At 42.4% G+C, this 22,909-nt stretch overlaps 1 protein-coding gene across 1 annotated transcript in view; it reads left to right on the plus strand.

Annotated features, from left to right (window-relative positions):
* The window catches only part of LOC147677799 (ATP-binding cassette sub-family C member 12-like), a 2,578,840-nt gene that overhangs the window by 812,052 nt on the left and 1,743,879 nt on the right, over positions 1-22,909 (plus strand). The window lies entirely within an intron of this gene.

The following is a 22,909-nucleotide window of genomic DNA, read 5'->3' on the forward strand; positions in this document are numbered from 1 at the left end:
ATTGTGTTAGTAAATCTGCCCGTGTGTCAATCAACACCCTCAAGTCCGTTCAGGCAGCTAAATCGGTTAAAGCTGTGAAAGGGTAACTCCGGGCGATGAAATAGTGGCCGGGTGTTAAAATCATGATGTCTTCCCCTCCGTCCGACCCTCGTCCAGTTGTCATAGGTTTGAATAGGGTGCATTGGGATAGGGGGGAAAAAGAAAGACACATGGAGGGTTTGAATTGTTGATTCTAGTGATCTATTCTTCCCTCGACATATATGCATAACAGTCTCAGCGTCTCTAAAACTCACCAGTATGCAATCCCCTATTATAGATTTATTTGTTTTGCCCACTCAAGGCACCCTTCTCACCAATATGATTTCATTATTGAGGTGTACCGGGAGGGGTCTGTTCACATTCAGCCACTTGATTACCTTACTTTTCAATGAACAAAAGTTCTCAACTTCGCTATCTTCAAGTGGGGGAACACCAGCCATGACTACCATATAATCGTTTGCCTCTGGGGAAGATTGGGCCTGCGTGGCCTAGGGGGAGGCTTCATTAGAGGTGGGGGAGCAGTGCTATCACTGGTTTGTGTAGAGGGAGCTGGACCTACAGGAGAAGGTGACCTATTAGAATTAGGTGGGTGGGCCGGGACAGAGTTCGTTTTGGGGGGTTGGGGAGGGGCAGCAACAGTGGCGTCCTGGGGGGGGGGCTAAATTAACTACCCTGTTGGGGACATTCTGGGGGGCCAAGGAATTGGGGATAGCCTCTGAGGTTCTACCCTGGAGGCCAGCCGAGGTTTTCAAGCTATTTAGTGTAGCTTCCAGAATGGTGAGTCTGATCTCAACCTTTTTGATACTTTCGCTAATTGGCTATAGTAGGAACCCGAGCAAAAATTCCAAATTTCCTAGCGGGACAACAGAGAGGGGAACGTTGGTAACATTATTTTCCGTGTCATTTGTCAAAACGATGGCTGTGGCAGCCTGTTCAGTGGGTGTTGATTGTACCTCTTCCACTAACCTATGAGTGGGTGGAGGGGGTTTTATTGTCCTCTCAAACTCAGAGTGGGGAATTTTTGTTTTACTTTTGCCCTGACCACCCCTCGACTTCCTCTTACGTTTATTCGGTGGAGGCCCGTATACCCCTTGCACAGTGGTCAGCTTAGGTTTGGCTTTCCTGGCTTTAGTAGCCAGTGGGGGCTGGGAGATTAGGTCAATGGTCACACTGCTTGGGCTGTTAGCGGGGGTTAAACTAGTAGTTGGGTCCGATGGGTTATTGATACAGTCCCTCAGCAGAAGAGGAACGTCATCCATTGAGGTTGGCTCCTCAATGAGTGAGGTCGAATTTCCGCCGAGGGGCCTATGTTTCAAATTTTCTATGGAGCGTCTACGCTCCGCCCTGAGCTTCATGAGGGTGCTTTCCTTATCCCCTTCTCCCGCAGCCCGGGGGAAGTAATTATCTAAGGTCCTATTTTTTGCCCCCCCCCCAGCTTCATAGGAGTACCCTCCCTAGCCAGAGAAGGCATAACTAAACGTGGTAGGTGCAGTACTAGGGAGCAATTTAACAGGAAAAGAAACCAAATGTCGAAAAACAAACTAAGGAGGGTAGGCCCAGCCCAGCCTTTGTCCCGGGCTTCTCCCGGCGCGCTCCCGCTCGCTCCCGCGAAGCGGTAGCACTGGTCACCTTTAAACACTAAGACAACAACCTCGTGGGCAGATAGGCGGGTGGGCGTGGCCAGCGGGGAGAGCAGCCCAGGTGTGGCAAATTGGGCGCCCAGGGACTCCTGGACGCTGGAGTCCCTGCCTGTGTGCTCGCAGCCCCGCCGACACTCTCGCCTGCCCCGCGCTCCCCACAGAGGTCTTCACAATAGCCAGCAGCCAGCAGCTACAACAGTCAGCAAAGCGTTGCGGGAACCGCAAAGCGGGTCCGGTGAGGCGCTGGACCAATCCTTTCTGCAGAGGCACGCAGAGTCCCACCAAAGAACCAAGGACCAGGTACACGTTGTTGCTAGTTACCAGAGGAGTCCAGGTGGGCCGTGGGCAGGATCCGTTTTTCACTCCGTTGGTGGGGGGCGTGGCCAGCGGGGAGAGCAGCCCAGGTGTGGCAAATTGCGCGCCCAGGGACTCCTGGACGCTGGAGTCCCTGCCTGTGTGCTCGCAGCCCCGCCGACGCTCTCGCCTGCCCCGCGCTCCCCACAGAGGTCTTCACAATAGCCAGCAGCCAGCAGCTACAACAGTCAGCAAAGCGCTGCGGGACCCACGAAGCGGGTCCGGGGAGGCGCTGGATCAATCCTTTCTGCAGAGGCACCCAGAGTTCCACCATAGAACCAAGGGCCAGGTACATGTTGTTGCTACTTACCAGAGGAGTCCCGGTGGGCCGTGGGCAGGATCCGTTTTTCACTCCGTTGGCGGGGGCGTGCCCAGCGGGGAGAGCAGCCCAGGTGTGGCAAATTGGGCGCGCAGGGACTCCTGGATGCTGGAGTCCCTGCCTGTGTGCTCGCAGCCCCGCCGACGCTCTCGCCTGCCCCGCGCTCCCCACAGAGGTCTTCACAATAGCCAGCAGCCAGCAGCTACAACAGTCAGCAAAGCGCTGCGGGACCCGCGAAGCGGGTCCGGCGAGGCGCTGGATCAATCCTTTCTAAGAGGCACGCAGAGTTCCACCAAGAACCAAGGACCAGGTACACGTTGTTGCTAGTTACCAGAGGAGTCACAAACAGTGAATATAAACCAGCAACACCAAAGGATATATTTTCCGTCGTCTGTTAATTCTCCTCAGTGACACCTGGTGTGTTTACTACATCCAGTATGCCCGGGGACCAGACCTCACATCTCCTGGACCTGGCTCAGGAACTATGAGACCCCGCTCTGTCCGTCGTTGTCTCTGGACGGTACCGAGTCAGGAGGAGGCGTTTCTATTAGCAACTCTATACAAAAAAATAACATGAACAGTAACTAACCTCCGACTTCCCCCTTACCTATACTTCCATCACTGAAGTATCTTTGGCACAACTTTGCAACATAAAGTAAGTGTACACTGGAGTACGGTTTACTCCCAAAAGCAACATAGTTTACGCCACTCTATACCATTATATGGTAACAACATTCCTTATTGCAGTACAGTTCAATAAATGTTGATTGTGGTATTATAAAATCTACATCTTAGCCAAATATGTGGCTGGAACCCTTATAGTGTGGCGTCCACCCCACCCCTTCTTTCAATGCTAGGGCACAACGGATTAAACATTTTCCCTGAAGTACAACCCATCCACCCCCTTTCATTCAGGATCTACACCTCAATCGTTAGAAACGTTGTCTATTTTATCAGGACCTCTGTTCTATTGTTGTCTCATGTGCATCTTCTTCCTACTGTAACTCACAAGAATATCCTCCCCTCTCTCCAGTTTTAGTAGGAAGCATCTCCTCCATTCCCAAACACCACCAGCCATTCAAATCAAGGCTCCTTATATCCTGTTGCATTAGGATTTTGCTCACAGGATGCTTGTACACATGGAGAAAATAAGAAGAAGGGAAAGACTGAGGGCCTGTGCAGCTGAAGCAGGATACTAGAAGGAGAAAGAAAGGTATGACAGGAGACCAGCTCTGGCTTATGAGTCCATGGGTGTCTGTTCCCTGGATTATGGGCGGATCAGACCTTAAAGGTCACCAGGTTGGAATAACATGAATCTCCATCGGAAGGGCCACTGTATGTTGCCAATGTATGCATCAAGCCCCTGACTTATGGTCTTTTTGATTTGCCTCCATGGCCTTCACTCATCCTGGTTTCAGGGGTTTGGACACCCTTGCCTCATAGATCTTGCTTCTCCTTGTCGTGTGTTGAGGAAACAATACTGGATTTTGTTCAACCAATTTCCCAGCCTCCTCAGTAGTATCAAGGAAATGTGACTTGTCCTGGTGATCACCTTCAGTTTGGCTAGGAACAGCTACTTATAATTCAGTTTCATTGCCCTTATATTCTGTTTGTTTCCAATTAAGGTTTTCAAATGCTGCTGGAATTTTTTTATCACATGCTGCTCTCAGTACATTACATCTGTTGGCATAATTCTGCAGAATAGTACCCTTCAGGTACCCTAGGGGAGGGGGGTTCTTGGTATCAGCACACAGAGGGCCCAGTCAACCGCAAATCAAGTATACAACTCCCCTCTAGGCATCTAAGATTCAAGCCAGGAGATTGGGAGGCATTCCACATCCTCTGGATTCTCATGTTGTTGTGGCATGTGGTACTTTTGCATCTTATATGCTTGTTGTTTGCAGACAGTTGGTCTCATTAGGATTAACGAGTATGTCTTCTACCTCAGATATAATGCCTTCTGCACCTGTCACTCAATTTATTACATTCTAAAGGTCTTTTCTGAGTAGCTAGTTATCTGTGGCCATTTTTCCAATTCTGTTTAACAGTGATTCACTGGAGGCCTAGATGTCTTAAAGTATAGTTGTAGTATTCTCATGTTATGCTCTAATGTTCCCTTTCACCTTGTCCCTAGTTGCTCAGCCAGTGTGACTGTTCCATGTGGAATGTTGGCGTGAGTGACATGAGTGGAATGCTGGGTGCCTGGTGTTTGAGTGTTGTCAGTTGGAATATGGGATGAGCAGCTAGGAGGCTGCTCCTGGTGGGGCTTGCTGTAACTTCTACCTATGAACTTAATAAACTACAAGAAACTCAACTCAGCTATGTCTTCTATGTCACCTGAACATGTGGGGCCAGCCCACTACAATGGTCTATGTGGCTGCATCTGTATTGTTTAAGAAACTCACTAACAGTATTATGGCTTAGCGTATTTTTCTATTTTGGTCTGTTGCTCTGTGCCCCATTTTTGTCCTTCACCACTCTTGAGGGAGGGACTGCACCACCTGACCCTCTTAGAGGCTGCCACACCAACAGTCAGATTATTCTACGATATGTCTTTGATGCGCTGAAAAATTAACTCTGCCACAGGTATTTTTAGAATATTTTCTTCATCCTCATTTGTACCACAAGGGCAGAGGCTGCAATACCATCCAACCAGGTTTACTCTATGACCATGCCCAGTCCATCAGCATAAGTTGGTCAGCTGGCCACCACCGCCCTTCTTCTATCTCTGCCTGGTGTTACCAGGAGATGACCCCCTTTAGCCCTGCTGGGGTTGTATCTGGGTCAGGAATAGCCCTATTAGTTCTTAGGGTTTACTAGTGGTCTGGGAGAAGAAGTGATATGGCTACCCCCAGCAAGCTGGGGCCAACCGCCAGCCCTGGCCTGTCATAATTTCACACTCATACCGGGGCACCCTACTGCCCCAAAAGCTTCTGGAAGGGGGAGGGAACTCTTACTTATGTCTTTCAGGACAATGCAAGAGCCCATTTTCAGAGCTTTCTCTTAACACTGACATCCAGCAGAAGGCCTGGCAGGCCGGTCCAACACTCCCTCTGCACCGATTCTGCAGTCAGACTTCCTGAGATGTAGAAAAGTATCCATGGTGCATACCCCTTTCCCATATGCCAATTCTACAGTGACTTCCAGCTCCTTCAACATGCTCAGTGGTGCCTGGCCTGCTCCTACTTTACGAGCTCTAGATAAGTGAAGCAATGGCATTATGACACCAGGCTTGATGACTCTAGGAATGTAATAATAATAATAATAATAATAATAAAGCCATTTTTAAAGCGCCTGGCTACACTAAAAATAGTGTGTCCCCGTGCTAGAATGCTACTATATCTCATATATCATATGATTTTCAATGCCATGTAGGACATGGCATTGAAATTCCCATTGCTGGGACAAGAGCTACCATGAGCAACTTTGCCACATTTGCCAGATTGCTCTTGCCCCTGCATATTTACCATTTCTGATTAAACAAGCAAAGCTTGTTCACAAAGTGATATTCCTGCAGTATCACTATGTCAGTGCCTTACCTATTCAGGAATTGAAGGACTACCCCACCTTTTACATAATGTGTTAAGCCATTGATATTCCAAGTGAGTATTGAAAGGAGCTACTTTTATTTGAATTCATAATGTGATTAAATCATATGATATCCCACTGATGAAGCCTAAGTGGACAGCAAGATAAGTTGGTTTGTATATGAAAATATATCTGACCAGTCCTAATATAATTAACTAAAGAGAACCCCAAACCCGATGTTGCACATCCTCATGAAATGGATCTTGAACTACTTATTTCCCAACACAAGAGGTGCTTTTTGCCCCAACAAATTGCACATTGTTGAAACTACAGGCAGCTATGGAGGAATAACCAATCACACATCAATACATATGTGACACGCACCACACAATTGATTGCATCAGATGATACATTGGATCATGGTAGCAAGTGCCACCTCAATCACAAAACTACATGAAGTGGAGAAAAAAGACTTACATATTTGAGTTCTTAAATCAATGTATAGGGACTGACTTAGAGTTTGGCAGACTGAGTAAAGGTAGACAGTGTGGTCATTTGGTTTCATTTAATCAAAACGCAGATCCTAAATCTATCCTTACCAGCTTGCAACTGGCTACCAGAAACAGGCCAAGGTCACTGGAATGCTCATTTTATATGAGAACAGAAAGTTGTTTTCAAAAACACAAATGTTGGGTTGCACCTGGATGGCAACTGGTAGTGTAATCCAAATTTTGGCTGTGGAAACTGTCAGCCGGTGACCCCCCTGGCTGACTTTCCTGTATCTTGGTGTATCAATTAAGCCACTATGCTTAGATCTGAGTTCTTTGGAAGGAGCGTAGCTTTACAATATGGAATTCATGTATGTGCTTTGGCTAGTCACATAAAACCTTTTAGGGCACCTTTTATGGCATAGGCAGCGTGTTTTGAACATGCATCATTTGTGTATGAGAAGTCAATGTAAATTGTCTAGATCTTTAATAGAACTTTAATAATGGGGTTATCTTTTCTGAGATCCAAGATGAGCCTGAAAAACAAAGATGTTTGGGAGTGCCCATTAAAAGGGAGTTAAAATAGTCCAGAAATGTGATAATTAGTGCTTGGACCATGTTTTCTAGCAAAATTTGGAATGAAATAAAGAATTATTTTCATTACACAGAGTAGCCAAAATTCTATAAAACCTATGAACTTCACATGCATTTCAAAAGTCAAGCTATTGTCAGTAATAACACCCAATTCCAGACAAAGGGCACCAGAACAGGCAACACTTTTTTTTGGGTCATCCCTCTGCCAACCACACCGTATCAGGGCCATGGAGCATTACCTCAGTTTTGCCATGTTTGAGAGTAAGAGAGTTTGCTTCCATCCAACTCATTATGTCACACAAGCAGTTGCTGAGATTGGGAGCAAACATTACTAAAGTACTGTCTAGTCTAACATTTAACTCTAAGTACCTGTCTAGTCTAACAATTAACTGTAATTAACTGTGTTGTCAGCAGATATAAAAAACTATGGGGCACCTGCATCATTCAAAAAAATGGTTGCAATCGGCCCCTTTGCGACCGGTATTTTGGTATCTGGGATGCATCAACCCAAATGCACCTTCGCAAAATAGGTAATTACAAAATTTGTGATTATCTAAATCGCAAATTGTGATTCCGTGTTTGGGATGCAACAAGCCATTCTAAAATGCCACCTCGCATTTATGAAACGCTTATTACCATCAACTGTGAGTTGATGGTAATTTGCAAAAACTTGGGGCATGGGTGTCTGCCACATGTGCCCACATGCCAATTTCAGGGGTGCATCAGGGTGGCCTTTTGCCCCCTTTGCACCCTTGAAATTGTATGCGCAATTTGCGAGAATCTATTTGGTACTCGCAAATTGCACATGTAATTCCCATTCATTCCCAAGGGCCTCTAGGCCCATAGGAATGATTGGAAAGGCATTCCTAAATAGAAAGTCGCAATTTGCGAGTCGCTATAAAGGAATTCATAGGAATCACAATTGTGTTTGCAATTCCTACATGCAAAAGGAATTACGATTCCTAAATATCGATTTCCCAAAAATGTCTATTTACTTTGATGCATGTGGCTCAATGTCTCTTACATGCCAATCTCTTTTAGACGTTTGAACAGGGAAAGTGCCAATTAGTCATGTGCACTTAGAAGTGGGCAACCCACTCCTCCCCTGCCCTGTCCGAGAGCAGAGCTGCCCCACTCACCCACCTGCATAGCAGCACTGAAACATAAAATGATAATACCTCAAAGTTCTTACTTATTATTTTATGTTTCCTTTATTTGCACTGTTTAAAAGCAGTGGGGAGACACTCCTCCACCATAGCGGGGGAGCCTCCACTGCATCCAAAGTGCACATGAAGATGTTTGTCACTTTAAAGCACATCAAATGTCAGTTTTGCATTTCGCAGAATTTTACTGAAATTTAGCATAATTACACAAAAGCGAATTATGCAAATTTTGCAGATCCCATCTGGATGAAGTCCTCCATCAGGCCCTTTCTGATTTAGCAGAGTCCAGGTGCCCTTTATGCAAGCCTTCCCCACCTCAGGATCCATGTATAGTCTAATGGTAGGTGCAGTTCACTCTACCCCCGCATCTCAAAAGTTCTTTGGTGCCCCCCGCATGAAGCTCAGAGTGGCACTGGGCATTGTAACCACATCAATTTTATACAGGAAAATTCATAATACTGCTTCAGCTGCAGGAAAGGTATTACAAGAATAACACAATGCTTATGTATGTAAAAGACTTTTTTGATGCAAGAATGTCTTTTGCTCCGACTGTATTCAGTGCCTAAAACTGTGACAGGGTGCTCATTCCTCATTTCGTGAAGAGAGAGTTGACTTTGAGTACACCGTCGTTCTATGTTATTTATTTATATGTATCCAATGTCCTGAGGTCTTTTTACATCCTGGTTAAACTTATTTGCGATTGACCCTGAACGACAAAATGACCTGGATTCCCCAAATTGAAAAGGCGAACCTGAGGCTTACTCAGACAATAGGTGGGATAAGAAAAGTCAATAATGGTTGTTCACTAAAGGCAATTAGTCCCCTGTTAGAGATTTACAAAGTGCAAGCTCGTGTGGCGGATTTGTATGGGGCGGAACTTTGGGGGCACAGTAAAACCAAAACACTAACGATAACTAAAAATAAATTCCTCAGAAGTACTATGGCGTTGCCAATTAATACCCCACTGGTTCCACTCAGGATGGTCCTGGGTATCCTCCCTGTGGCGGATCTTATCTCGAGCCGACCATTGTTATACTGGCGCCGACTCTGGAGTACAGCTGAATTAAGTCACTACAGGGAGGAGCTCAGGTCTTTTCTACAGCTACCGGGAGCAGTGGGAAAAATACCTTGGTTGTCTTTTGTAAGAGATTCCTTTAAGGCAATTGGTAGAGAGGATCTCTGGGCAACTCCTGAGGAAGCATGTGCAAACTCCCCAAAAAAACCCTATCCAAACTGTTGAAAGATCACAATCTGTTGCTTTTAAATCAAGTGTATTCCACTACAAGCTTGACTTGGGTGTTTCTGAACCACAAATCTTGTTATCTTTTCAAACAGACTTTGGATGTAATACATCCGCCGTCGGTAAGGAGGCTTTTCCTCCAATTCAGATATGGCACCCTTCCACTATTTGCAACAACAAACAAGTGGACAGATGAGTCATCCTATCTTTGCCCTGGTTGCCATGTGGAGGAAGAAACTGAACCCCATGTGGTCTTTTTTTGTCCGACCTATAAGTAGGCTAGGAAAAAATGGATCACTCTCTTATGCAGGAACCTGGGCATAAGGGACTACTCTGTTACTCTTAGAATGTTACAATTACAATCTGATATGGAACCATTGTTTGTCATTGCAATTTCTAAATTTCTACAGGCAATGTGGATGAAACGAGGGCGACTTCTAGAAATTGATGTCTTACACTATGATTCTCTAGTTTTAGCAATTCCCACTGTGGAGTGTTTTTTAATTGGTCCTAATACAATGTTTAATAATGTTTTTAATTGTATTTTATATTAATAAATTTTTTTAGATATCTGGAATCCAAAAACTATACTGTCTAAGTTTTGTGAATATCATGGCCTTCACTGCTTTTTACTGCAAATTGTAAAGCCATAACCGCAATCTAGGATATGAATGTATCAATTCAAATTGTTATATTTTAATTTCTGTACTTTTATGACCTAAAAAGTCGAAATAAAGTCATTATGATTATGATGATGATTAAACTTAAGAGTGAAGTGATGGCAATTGCTTTTTTATATTGCCATTTTAAAATGACAAACATAAAAAGAACACAATGTATTAGAGTGTGTCATAAATGACAATAGTCATAAGACCATGCATTTTACATCTGGAAAATACACAATACCGCTGCGAATCTGGAAGCACCTTAGTGAAAAGATAATCTGACAGACATAGCTAGTGACATAGACCATGCATGGAGGAAATGGCAGCCATCCAGGAGAAGGAGGTAGTCAGTGTATGCATTGTGTCCAGAATATGTGTTGATGGAAACAAGAAACAATAGAAAAACATCAAGTACGAGCTGTAGCTTCTGTTGCAAAAATATATGACATATATGTATATATGTGATGTTATAAGGTACTTATAGAGCACACAACTACTCAAAGAGTGTCCTGGCGCTAAGAGAACCATACGTCTAGTCTGTTGCTGTCGTACAAAGAGGGTGAGACCTAAAGTTGTTGATGAAACAGCCAAGTTTTAAGTTGCCTCCTGAAAGTCAGTAAATCCGGAACATGTCTGAGTGGCACCGGCAAAAGGGTCCAAGCACGGGCAACCTGCACTTGAAAAGAGTGGCCGCTGATCCGGATACGAAAAGATTTGGGAACTGCCACCTGCTGTCGCAAGGTTGATCTCAGGGTTCTGCCAGGGGCATAGTGTAGGACTCTATTTCTGATGTAGTGGGCTCCCATGCTGTTGAGAGCCTTGAAAGCCAAGACTTCTATTTTGGACAAGCAGCCAGTGAAAGGCCTTCAGATGTAGAGAAATCTGTGTTCTGGGTCCAAGCATGAAAGCTGACCTGGCGGCAGCGTTCTTGATAACCTGAAGCCTGTTTAATAAGTACTCTGGGAAGGCCAAGTACAGAACGTTTACGTAGGTCAACCTGGAGGCAATAAGGGCTTTGAACACAGTCTTTCTATGAGAGAGATATAGCAGGGGGAAGAATTTCCTGAGCATTCGCAGGAGGCCAAAACAGGATCCTGCGACAGTCTGTATTTGGGCTTTCATGGATAGAGTGTCATCCTACTTTGCCCCAAAAAATTTGACCGTATTTCCCGAAGATTGAGGGGGTGACAAGTCAGAAGGCCACCATTGTTTCCACTCGTCCCGAGATAGAGAACCAAAGAAGATGATTTCGGATTTCTCAGAGTTGCCTTTTAATTGATTTTGTGTAAGCCAAGTGAAGACTCCAGTCAGGCAATTTTTTATCTTCTCTCTTACAAGATCCTCACCCTTCTCATATGTGATCAAAAGCTGTGTCTTGTCAGCATAGGAAATTATTGTTGCATCACATGCTGTAACTAGGGGGAGAGAGGGGCCATGTAATGATTAAAAAGTTTTGGGTTCAATATGGAGCCCTGCGGAACACCCACTTTCAGAGTGGGATAGGAGCGGCAAAAGGATGAGACCAAACCTCTTGGTGTCTATCCTCCAAAAGCAAAAAGAACCACTTGAAGACCTCGCCTCCCTGGCCGCATTCCTGCAGTCTATGCAGGAGTCGGTCATGGGGCACGGTGTCAAAAGCTGCAGATAGGTCCAGAAGGATCAACCTTGCTTTACCTCCTTTATCTACTTTCTCCTTTATGGACTCCATTATTTCCAGCAAAGCAGTCTCTGCGCGGAAATTAGGCCTGAAGCCAGACTGGCTCTGGTGGAGAAAGTCATTAGATTTCATGTAATCAGTGATCACTGAGTTTACATATTTCTCTAGGGTTTTCGAGAAAAAAGGAAAGAGTGAAATTGGTCTATAGTTTGATGCTATCAAGGGGTCGGCAGAAGGCTTTTTCAACAGTGGGAGGATTTTTGCACTCTTGCAGTTTGGAGGCAACTGGCTGTTAATTAGTGATGAATTCAAAGCAGTATTGACAATTGGATGAATGATCTTGGCCACAGATGTCAGTGTTTTAGCAGGACATAGTTTGGTAGGTGATTCTGACTTAGGCCCTTCATAATATTCAAGGACGTCTCAAGTGGAAGGCAGGTGAATTATGTGAGGGAGGGACTTATTATAGGAGCACTGGAGGGTAAAGAGATAGTGTCCCTTTCCTCTTCCAGAAGTGGCTCCCCAAACAAGTTTTGAATAGTGATATTTTTCTCATGAAAGAATTACACAAGCTGATATGTCCATTCTAAAGTCGGGGTGCAGGGTCTAGCTACTGCTCTTGTGGAGGAAAATGCAAAAACCACAGGTGATGGACAGAATGCAGAACAATGTCATACATTAACCCCAGTACAGAGATCTGGGCCTAAATCCATCAGTTCTTTGCACTCCACACCACCCCAGTTCAGACATGGCCATATGCAAATCAGTCTGACCCTGTGCCTCATGAGAACAGTCCAGCCCGAACTGCCAAGCCATGCCTTCCCTGGACCGGAAACAAGCTTCCGAGGACCGGTTTCTGGCTTTCCAGCCGTCTTCAGCCCGGCTTGCTTGAATCCAGTGGTGTGGAATGCATGGGACTCACGTCTGAGCATACCCATCCCACTCGGGGTGACAAATGCAAAATCTCAAATGAGATGTCATCAGTGATGTCATTTGAGATGTCATCAGTGATGTCATCAGTGATGTCACTGACCATGTCATGAATGATGTAATATGTGACATCATCAGCAGTGGATTGCGGGTGCGCGAAATATAGTTAGTACAACTAACTATATAGGAGCAATTTCAATGTTTTTTTAAATGCTAATTCCTAACTATATAAGGCATGAAACCTATGGTTTTTTAAGTGAATTTGCAAGGTTTTTAAATGCTAATTCCTAACTATATAAGTCCTTAAACCTATGGTTTTTTATGTGAATTTGCAAGGTTTTTTAAATGCTAATTCCTAACTATATAAGGCTTGAGCGTGATCAAGACGTTAAGTCGAAACGCGTTGCTGTGCAGCTTATATGATTAAACTTTCTGCAATCCATGTGAGGTGTCCGTGGTAATCTTTCTCAAGTGAGGAAGTGTTGGTGTGATAGTTTACAGGGCTTCCGGTGCCCTGACCACGGACCGCCCTGTAGACGGCTTCTTCTACACCGGAGCTGGGTTGTTTATATATTACCTACTGGCGGTCGCCAGTAGGTAGTTATAGTTAGGATTGTTTTCCATAGGAAATCCTCAACATTCTATTTGGAATAACTTTGGCCCTGGTGGATGAGTCTTTGCGAATTTCTCAAAGAAGATGGCTAGGTCCGCTGCACTCCTTCCCTGAAAGTTTGGGGGGGATTGGTCAAGTGGGGGCTGAGATATAAGGGGGGTCCCAAAACGTGTTTTCTCCATGTTATTTTCCATAGGACCTTTAGACTCGGCTACAGTTCGAATGGGTGAATGAATTTATAAGAAATTTGCCAAAACTGTAGAGTCTTGTTCGCAGATTACGCTTTTTTTGGAATGGTGTAAATCCGTTCAGTAGTTGTTGAGAAAATTAAAGTTAAAGTCAATTATATATCTATAGGCGCGCACACGTGCGCGCACCCAAGCGGCTGCATGTGAGCGGAATTTTTTTTGGCTGCGTGACGTCTGTTAACGTTCGATTCGAAGGAAATCAGGAAGTTTTGTCCGCCATTTTGTCACTGCGAGTAAATATATTGTTCATTTCAAAGCGTTGAAACATGGAAAGGGGAGAAGGTAGAGATTGTCTTGCTGCGTAGCTTTTCTCGGGGTGTGCAGTAAGGCCCTTAAACGCAAAAAAATATAATTTTTCCCCGAAAAAAAAATACGGGGTGCGCGCACCCGGTCGCGCACACCCGGTCGCGCACACCTATTTACAAGAGTGTGAAAATGGAGGTAAATCAGAAGTTTGAGTGCTTAGATATAAGGTGGCTCTGAAAAGAGCCCTTGTGTTAATTGAGTGTTTTCTGCATTTATAAGTAAGTACCGATGCAGAGTCTGATGTTGCAGAGGAAGATTCTGTTTCCCTCATTCGTGAAATGAACACCGTCTCTCCTATAGACGTCTTGCATGTGGTATCGCAAGTTGTTGTGGCAAATAGAACCCATGTTATAATCTCTGAGGAACGCAGAAACAGATTTATTTACATGTCTCCTTGCTTTCTCAAATTGTGCACAATGGTGATTGGACCAATTCCATTTCTGTCTTTGGCATATATTGGAATATACCAAGGCAGATCGAGGAAAAAGTGTCATCAATTGTCGAAAGGTGTCTTTTAGAAGCATTTCCAGACCTACCCCAGTGATTGTGCCTAGATCGTTCCCACCACAGTGCACAATTATAAGGTCTGGTTCTGGGAGATGCATAAAAGTTTTCACCAATGGAATCAATTGGTGACATTTCAATCCTCTTTTGGAAATCCATGTTATGTGTACATTTGGTAAGCTGAGGTTGCAAATTCGTCTGCTTACTGCATATTTTTCACTCCAGTGAATATAACTGTGTCCTATTAGCCAGACCTTCATTTTCAAGGGATTTGTAGTCGTCCTCCGATCGGTTCTGGAAGTGGAATGGTAGTTAGAAGTTGAAATTCTAAATAAAGAAAAAGGAAGAGGCAGGGTGTGGTTTAAAAAATAAAAATGATTGGTTGATTGTAACAAGTGGAGATTGAACAGGTTAATGTTTATGTTAAACGAAAAGTACTATTGGGTGTGAAAAAACAAGACATGTAACAGAGTTGTGGATTGGCAGGTGTTTCTGGAGGGAAAACAGTGTTCTTAGTTTGCTGTAGAACGTTGAGACATGAACTTTTGACCTGTGCCTTCAGCAAGGTGCAGAATGAGGTGTAACCATGGAAACAGCCGGAGATGGCAGTTGGTGATGGGTTCACTCTTTGGTGCCTCTGCATCTGAGTCTGTTCTCTGGTGGCAGGCGGAGAACTGTTTGTTATTGTGGAGATGAAAGGGTGATAAGGAGAGAAATACGACATAGCATCTGGCCTGTAGAAGCGTGGGAGCAGTGATTAACTCTGAGTGAAGCGGAACTGTGTCGGTGCTTAGTAACAGTAAAAAAAAAAATGTTAACAGTGGTATAACTGTCTTTACGGTGCGCGACCTACTAAGAAAGAGTTCACGGGCCGTATTTGGCTTGCAGGTTCTAGTATCAGTAAGTGAGGTTGAGAAAAGAAAACATTCAGGACTTTATTTATGAAGACCTTGCGCCACCGGTGCGTTACTTTTTCCCATTTTAAAAAATGAGGCACTGGCGGCGGAAGGTCTTCATAAATAAGGTCCTCAGTGACTACAGTTAAGGTTATGTGGAACCCATGAATAGTTTTTCAATATGAAATCATTTCAGTTGAGATTATGGATTAAAAGAGAAACCGTGAATATTTGAAATGTTTATTTAGAAATGTACTATTTTAAAGGCAAATCATTATGTAATATGAGTACAGAAATTGCAAAAAACACAGTAATTGGTATTGTCAGTAGTACATGGAATACAAACGCTATAGTTGAAGAAAAATGAATATAGTTGGAAAAAAACATTGTACAGTCTTATAAGGAAGTATATTATATTTTAATAAATGGAAGAAGGTTTCTGGCCTTTCAGTTTAGGAACGATATATGAAAATGCAAGTGGTTATACATCATTACTTTATGAATCAGCTGTCTAATAACACGAAATCATAATGTCCACTGTTAGTAAAGCAAATAGGTCTGTTCTTCAAAAGAAAATATGGAAAATAACGTGAAGAATATAGAAAACCAAAAGGAAATGAGGACGTCAATGGCTTGTTTGAGAGTTATTGAAGCATTGTTTAGGCAAAATAGGTAGCTTCTGCTTGTAACAGGAAATCAGTTTTATCATTTGAAATTATGTCAGCTATCCAATGGAAAAGAGTAAAGCAGTACTGATGATCTGTTATAATCGGGGCCTCTTTTACCATCAGAGGGCAGCTCGGTGGGTTTTCGATGTAGCTCGCTGTTAGGAAAGAGTTAACCGTCCATTGTGTAGGCAAAGTATGCAGCAAGTGCCTCTAACATGAAATCATTGTTATCATCTGAAAACATGTCAGCCATCCAATTGAGAAGATGAAAGGAGCATTCATGATCTGTCATTATTGGGGCGTCTTTTACCATCATAGGGCAGCTCGGTGGGTTTTCGATGTAGCTCTCTGTTAGGAAATCTTGCGCCGCTGCGAATATATTCCAATGACCCAGAACTCCTTGTATCGCTGCAAAGGCCATAAACCCTCCGTTGTAACAAAGCTGTTCATGATCAAGTAACGGATTCATGAGGTGATTGTAATTCGGTTCAGGAGGTACCAAATTGCAGAGACATAAATCCAGGGCCCACGTGAAATCACAGCTCAGGCAATGAAATACAGGCTGCACACAGGTGAAATACGAATACCGAAATGATAATCGATATGAAGTATTCAAAGTTGAGAGTGGTAAGGTGCCGTAGTATAGAAGCATTCGCTGTCAAAATAGTTCTAAGTGGCCCGGCTCGTTTGCGAAGGCAGGAGGGACATCCATTTTGAATTTCCCAAGATGGTACAGGAAACGGCGCAGCACCGCTGGTTGTATAGCAACTCCACAGAATTAGGTCGCCGGCTATGCAGTGGAGAGGAGCAGAATGACTTGATAAATTTTCTAGGAGTCTAGTCACTTATATATTGCTTAGTGGTTATTAACCCTTTCGATGCTGATGACGAGCTGGGCTCGTCATGGTGCACAGTGGTCGTGTGCTGATGACGAGCCCAGCTCGTCATAAAATAATGTAAAATAGCAATTTCCAGCACAGGAGGGGAATTGCCTTCGCAGCGAAGGTGTTAAAGAAGTAGCTTTTTTTGAACTGGAGGATGCGTTAAAAAATAAGGGAGTGATTTGAGGGAGTTGTAAAGCAAGGTCAATTTTTTTTACATCAATGCTGTTTTCTGTGAATGTTAGCTTAGTGAAAGATATGTGTGTGAGCAGATGCAACGTTCAGTTTTAAATGTGACAATGGCGGTCTTGTTCATGTCTTCCGATTCAAGTTCGGTATTCGCTGCCAAATACAAAGATTAAGAAACGCATGCGTGGGGTACATAGTGTGCATTCTTAAAGGAAAGCAAATGAAGGGTTATTTTTACCGCGTTAGCATTGTCGTTTAAAAAGTTATAGTGATTTCTATTATATGTGAAGAAAGTGTCACTGATGAAGACTGAAAATAAATCCTTATAAATGATATGGACTGGTGTATTTTAGAAAAGGTTTGTAACATTACATGAATTGTGGAAAAAAAATAATGTAATTGAAAGTGTATGGTTTGAAAATGAAAAGTAGAGGTTTATAGTTCATGTTTTGAAAGCAGTTCTAGAGGGTCAGATGAAAGTGTATGGTTTGAAAATGAAAAGTAGAGGTTTATAGTTCACGTTTTGAAAGCAGTTCTAGAGGGTCAGATGCATGATAGATTTATTAAAAATAGAACATGTTTTTAAATAGTATTTTGGAAAAAATATGTGCCTTTATGTACTATTTACATTATGTGCCTGTTGCGTATTCTTTGAGTTTTAGTAATCCTGTGTCTTATAAGTTTTCTAGGAGCGGTTTGAGGTTCATGGTGGGTTTGGGCAGGGAGGGTAGGTTGGGGGTTTGTAATAGGGGGTTCGGCTGGGGTGGAGTGCGGAGTTTAGTGAAAAGTGAGGGGGGCGGGGAGTTACGGTGTTTGGTAATGGAGCAGAGTCAGAGGACGCCACATTTGTGTTATGGGGTGCCACGGAAATATGTATTTATTCTCAGAGGTTTATTATATTAAGGATATATATTAGCATGGTGGCTCTTGTCGTTTTGTGGTTCTGTGTATGTTTATAATGCTGGCTCTGTAGTTTTTGTTTATGGACCTTATTACGACACACAGGGGACCTACGTTGCACAGTTGGAGATCAGAGACTTAGGAAATAAAACTTTATAATTGTAAGGGCTGTAAGCGATAGAAATCGCCCGTTCTCGGTGTAAAAAATATCACCGCTATTGGTGGTATTTTCTACGGTGTTAGTACTCGAAGGAGAATAGTAACATATATGTGAAATAAAATTATGTAATAGGCTCAGCATTTCACATTATCGCGTGAAAACAAAAGTTGCTTTTACATAGCAATAAGTTTCTTATAATTAAGGGACGGAGTGTATATAGTGCTATTTAGTACTCTGCTATGTGATTGATGTCGAATATTTCATAAGAGGAGGCTTTAAAAGTTTTTCGATAAACTGGTTTTCTAGGGAAGTGGGTGGAGTGTTCCGTGTAAATTGCAGAATAGAAACTAGTAAGAACCAATTGGAAGTGTTGTTTTAAAGTCACATGACTGCACATGCGTGTCTCGACGCGATAGGTGGGTGCGCGCACCCGGTCGCGCACTATAAGAAAGCGGCGAGAAAATATCAGCTAATATGCTCTTGAAGCTTGTTTTGGTACAAAGAGTTAGTTCTGAAAAGAACTTTTTTTTTTTTTTTTTTTTGGAAACAAGTGTTATGATGGTTTTGATTTCTTAAAGTTGCGACGACATTTTTCAGTATGTCATACTATCCAAATAAAGTGAAGAAATTTAACTTTTCTTGGAGCATTTATGACTCTCAATTATTTGTTTAATTAGAGTAAAGCTTTGCTCTCCGTATACAAGAAGTTCGCCACAGTTCGTGCATTTCATGTGTACGTTCGCCAGATATGGTCTTAAGCCCATCTCAGCACTCGATGGAGATACAGGTCGTCCACCGGAAGATGTGCTGATTACTTCTGATGGTAATAGCGTGGCCTCCGTTTTTCTTGTCAAAGGTGGTCGCTCATTTTCATCAGATTCGGAAGTTGAATGCGGAACGGTAGCCATTGTACCGAAGTCTTCGGGAAGATGTTCGACGTTGTTGTCTCTTGAGAGTAGAAAAGAAAGTGATGGTAGTGGGTGGAGTGCTGCGTGTAAATTCCAGAATAGAAACTACCAAGAACCAATTAGAAGTGTTGTTTAGAAGTCACATGACTTCACATGGGAGTGTCAGGTCCTGTACGCGATAGAAGGGTGCGCGCACCCGGTCTCGCACTAAAATAAAGCGGCGAAAAAACATCTTATAATATGCTCTTCGAGCATGTTTTGGTGGAAAGAGTTCGTTCTGAAAAGAACTTTTTTTTTTTTTTTTTTTTTTGGAAACAAGTGTTTTGATGCATTTGATTTCTTAAAGTTGCTACGATATTTTTCAGTATGTCATACTATCGAAATAAAGTGAAGAAATTTAACTTTTCTTGGAACATTTATGACTCTCAATTTTGTGTTTAATTAGAGTAAAGCTTTGCTCTCCGTATACAAGAAGTTCTTCACAGTTGTTGCATTTTATGTGTACCTTCGCCAGACATGGTTTCAAGTCCATTTCAGCACTCGATGGAGATACAGGTCGTCCACCGGAAGATGTGCTGATTACTTCTGACGGTAATAGCGTGGCCTCCTTTTTTCTTGTCAAAGGTGGTCGCTCATTTTCATCATATTCGGAAGATGAATGCGGAACGGTAGCCATTGTACCGAAGTCTTCGGGAAGATGTTCGACGTTGTTGTCTCTTGAGAGTAGGAAAGAAAGTGATGGAAGTGGGTGGAGTGCTGCGTGTAAATTCCAGAATAGAAACTAGCAAGAACCAATTAGAAGTGTTGTTTAGAAGTCACATGACTTCACATGCAAGTGGCAGGTACTGTACGCGATAGGAGGGTGCGCGCACCCAGTCTCGCACTAAAATAAAGGGGCAAAAAAATATCTCATAATATGCTCTTAGAGCACGTTTTGGTAGAAAGAGTTAGTTCTGAAAAGAACTTTTTTTTTTTTTTTTTTTGGGAAAGAAGTGTTATAATGCTTTCGATTTCTTAAAGTTGCTACTACATTTTTCAGTATGTATTAGTTTGAAAATGAAGTGAAGAAATTTATCTTTTCTTGGGGCATTTGTGACTGTCAATTTTGAGTTTAATAAGAATGAGGCTCTGCTCTCCATACAAAAGAATTTCTCCACACTTGTTGCATTTCATATGCACCTTCGCAAGATATGGTCTCAAGTCCATCTCAGCACTCGATGGAGATACAGGTCGTACACCAGAAGATGTGCTGGCCACCTCTGATGGTAATAGCGTGGCCAGGGCTCTTGTCGATGCTTTTGCATAATGCTCAGGATGCCTTTGTTTAACATGCCGCTGCATGGTGTGTGCAGAAAAGGAATATTTTTTATTTGGATTTCCCCTTGAGAGCTCCGAATTGCATATCGTGCAGGTTACTTTTGGCGCATTCACTTTCTTTTGATCTTCAGGATAAGTGAAAAATTGCCAAATGAAAGATTCCTTTTTTCTTCTTAACGGTGGTCGCTCATTTCCTTCAGATTCGGAAGATGAATCCGGTAGGGCAGCCATTTCAGCAAAGTCTTCCGGAAGATGCTCGACGTTGTTGTCTCTTGAGAGTAGAAAAGATTGTGAGGAAAGTGGGTGGAGTGCTTCGTGTATATTCCAGAACAGAAACTACTAATAACCAATTGGAAGTTTTGTTTTCAAGTCACATGACTTTACATGCGCTTCTCAGGACGTGTAGGCGGTGACACTATCTAGTTACGAACGTGATTACATACTTAGGAACTAGCATTCAAAAAAACTATGAAATTCACTGAAAAAGCCATAGGTTTTACACACGTTATAGTTAGGAAGTAGCATTTAAAAACCTATGAAATTCACTGAAAAAACCATAGGTTTGACATCAGTTATAGTTAGCTGGAAATTTTACTGACATAAAACCAATGAAATTACACGTTATAGTTAGTTGGACTCACTATAACTTGCGCGTGTAATGCACTGCTGATGACATTACATATTACATCACTCATGACATGGTCAGTGACATCACTTATGACACCATCCAGTGAATGTGTGTCTTTCTAAAAAATAAATATGTTTTATATATGTATATGTAAAGGTCGAGGGAAGAATAAATGTGTAAATTATTGTCTTAATAAATGTTTTTTTCAAAAAGAAATGATTGGATAACTGGCTTATTAACTGTACCTTAGTGAATACATATATTAGGGAGTAATGTTTAAATATTTGAATATATGTATGAGTGTTTCACTTTGTGAATAACTGGCTGCATGGATTGATGAGTACCTACATGTGTAGGTATTTGGGTTCTTAGATGTTTTTTTAGTATCAGTATGAGTGTTTCTATGGTTTTATGGGGGTATTACTAATCACATAGATGCATGAATGACTAACTCTCTCTTTGTATGTGTTTAGAAGACACCATATGTGCAGGACTGTATGGGTGGTTGAGTGTGTATAGTTTTATATGGAAATAATTGGATGTTTAATAGTTTATTTGCATGTGTGAGTATGTGTGTGAGTAACTTTTGGATGATTGTCGGTGTGTTACAGGATGTATAGGTGTATCACTACATATGATGAGTGAGTATATGTATGAGTGACTATATAGAACTGTTGGTAAATGAGAGAATGTGTATATAGATGGTGGAATTACTGAATTGGTTGTTGTAACTGGTATGGGTATCTCCATTTTTTTGAAAATGTTAATTTCTATTTTCCAATATGTGTTTTAAGGGTTACATTACACTTAAAGGAGGTCTGTCATCAGTGATGTCATAAGTGATGTCACTGACCATGTCATGAGTGATGTAATATGTAATGTCATCAGCAGTGCATTACACGCGCAAGTTATAGTGAGTCCAACTAACTATAACGTGGAATTTCATTGGTTTTATGTCAGTAAAATTTCCAGCTAACTATAACTGGTGTCAATCCTATGGTTTTTTCAGTGAATATATATATATATATATATATAACTCCAAAACGGCGTGCCAAGCGCGCACTCAGGTACTGAAAAATCCACACCAGTCAGCAGGTCTGTCAAATAGGTAGGGTTTATTCACGCCATAAGCCCTACGTGACGCGTTTCGCACCCCATGAGTGCTTGATCACACACTCATGGGGTGCGAAACGCGTCACGTAGCGGTGTGATTAAGCACTCATGGGGTGCGAAACGCGTCACGTAGGGCTTATGGCGTTTTGGAGTTATATGGTTATACCGGTTACCTCACCGGCAGCGCGCCACCCCCATCAGACGAGGGATACCCCACAGAGGTGTTCTTTGGATTTCATATATATATATATATATATATATATATATATATTCTCACAAAAACTATCCTTTCATGCAAGAGAGCGCTCCACAGTGTGTGCTCGGCCCAAAGGCTGGATCAAAGCCCGAATTTCAATTTGGAACACAAGGAGGGCGGCACAACCAGATACTTTTTAAGAAGCCTTTATTAGCACTTCACAACACTCCACTGACGCGTTTCAGCCTCACGGCTTTTCTCATGGTCAGCAAGTCCTTTTTTGCTTTTCATTTTTATACTGCCCCATTTTAGCCTGTTTTAGACAGTGATGTCATTTGAGATGTCATCAGTGATGTCATCAGTGATGTCACTGACCATGTCATGAATTATGTAATATGTGACATCATCAGCAGTGGATTGCGGGTGCGCGATATATAGTTAGAGCAACTAACTATATATGCGAATTTCAATGGTTTTGTGCGAGTAAAATAAGGTTTTGTAAATGCTAATCCCTAACTATATATGGTCTATAACCTATGGTTTTTTCAGTGAATTTTTAAAGGTTTTGTAAATGCTAATTCCTAACTATATATGGCCTATAACCTATGGTTTTTTCATTGAATTTCCATGGTTTTTTAATTGCAAATATCAAAAACTGTAAAATGTATTCTTCTTTTAATTCAAAAATCTATTTTATATGTTTGTAATATAATTTTTTTATTGATATATTTTTTTTTTTTTGTTTCGCTGCCGGTCCGCGAACCG

Source organism: Lissotriton vulgaris, chromosome 12, assembly GCF_964263255.1.
Source record: "Lissotriton vulgaris chromosome 12, aLisVul1.2, whole genome shotgun sequence".
Taxonomy (NCBI): Eukaryota; Metazoa; Chordata; class Amphibia; order Caudata; family Salamandridae; genus Lissotriton; species Lissotriton vulgaris.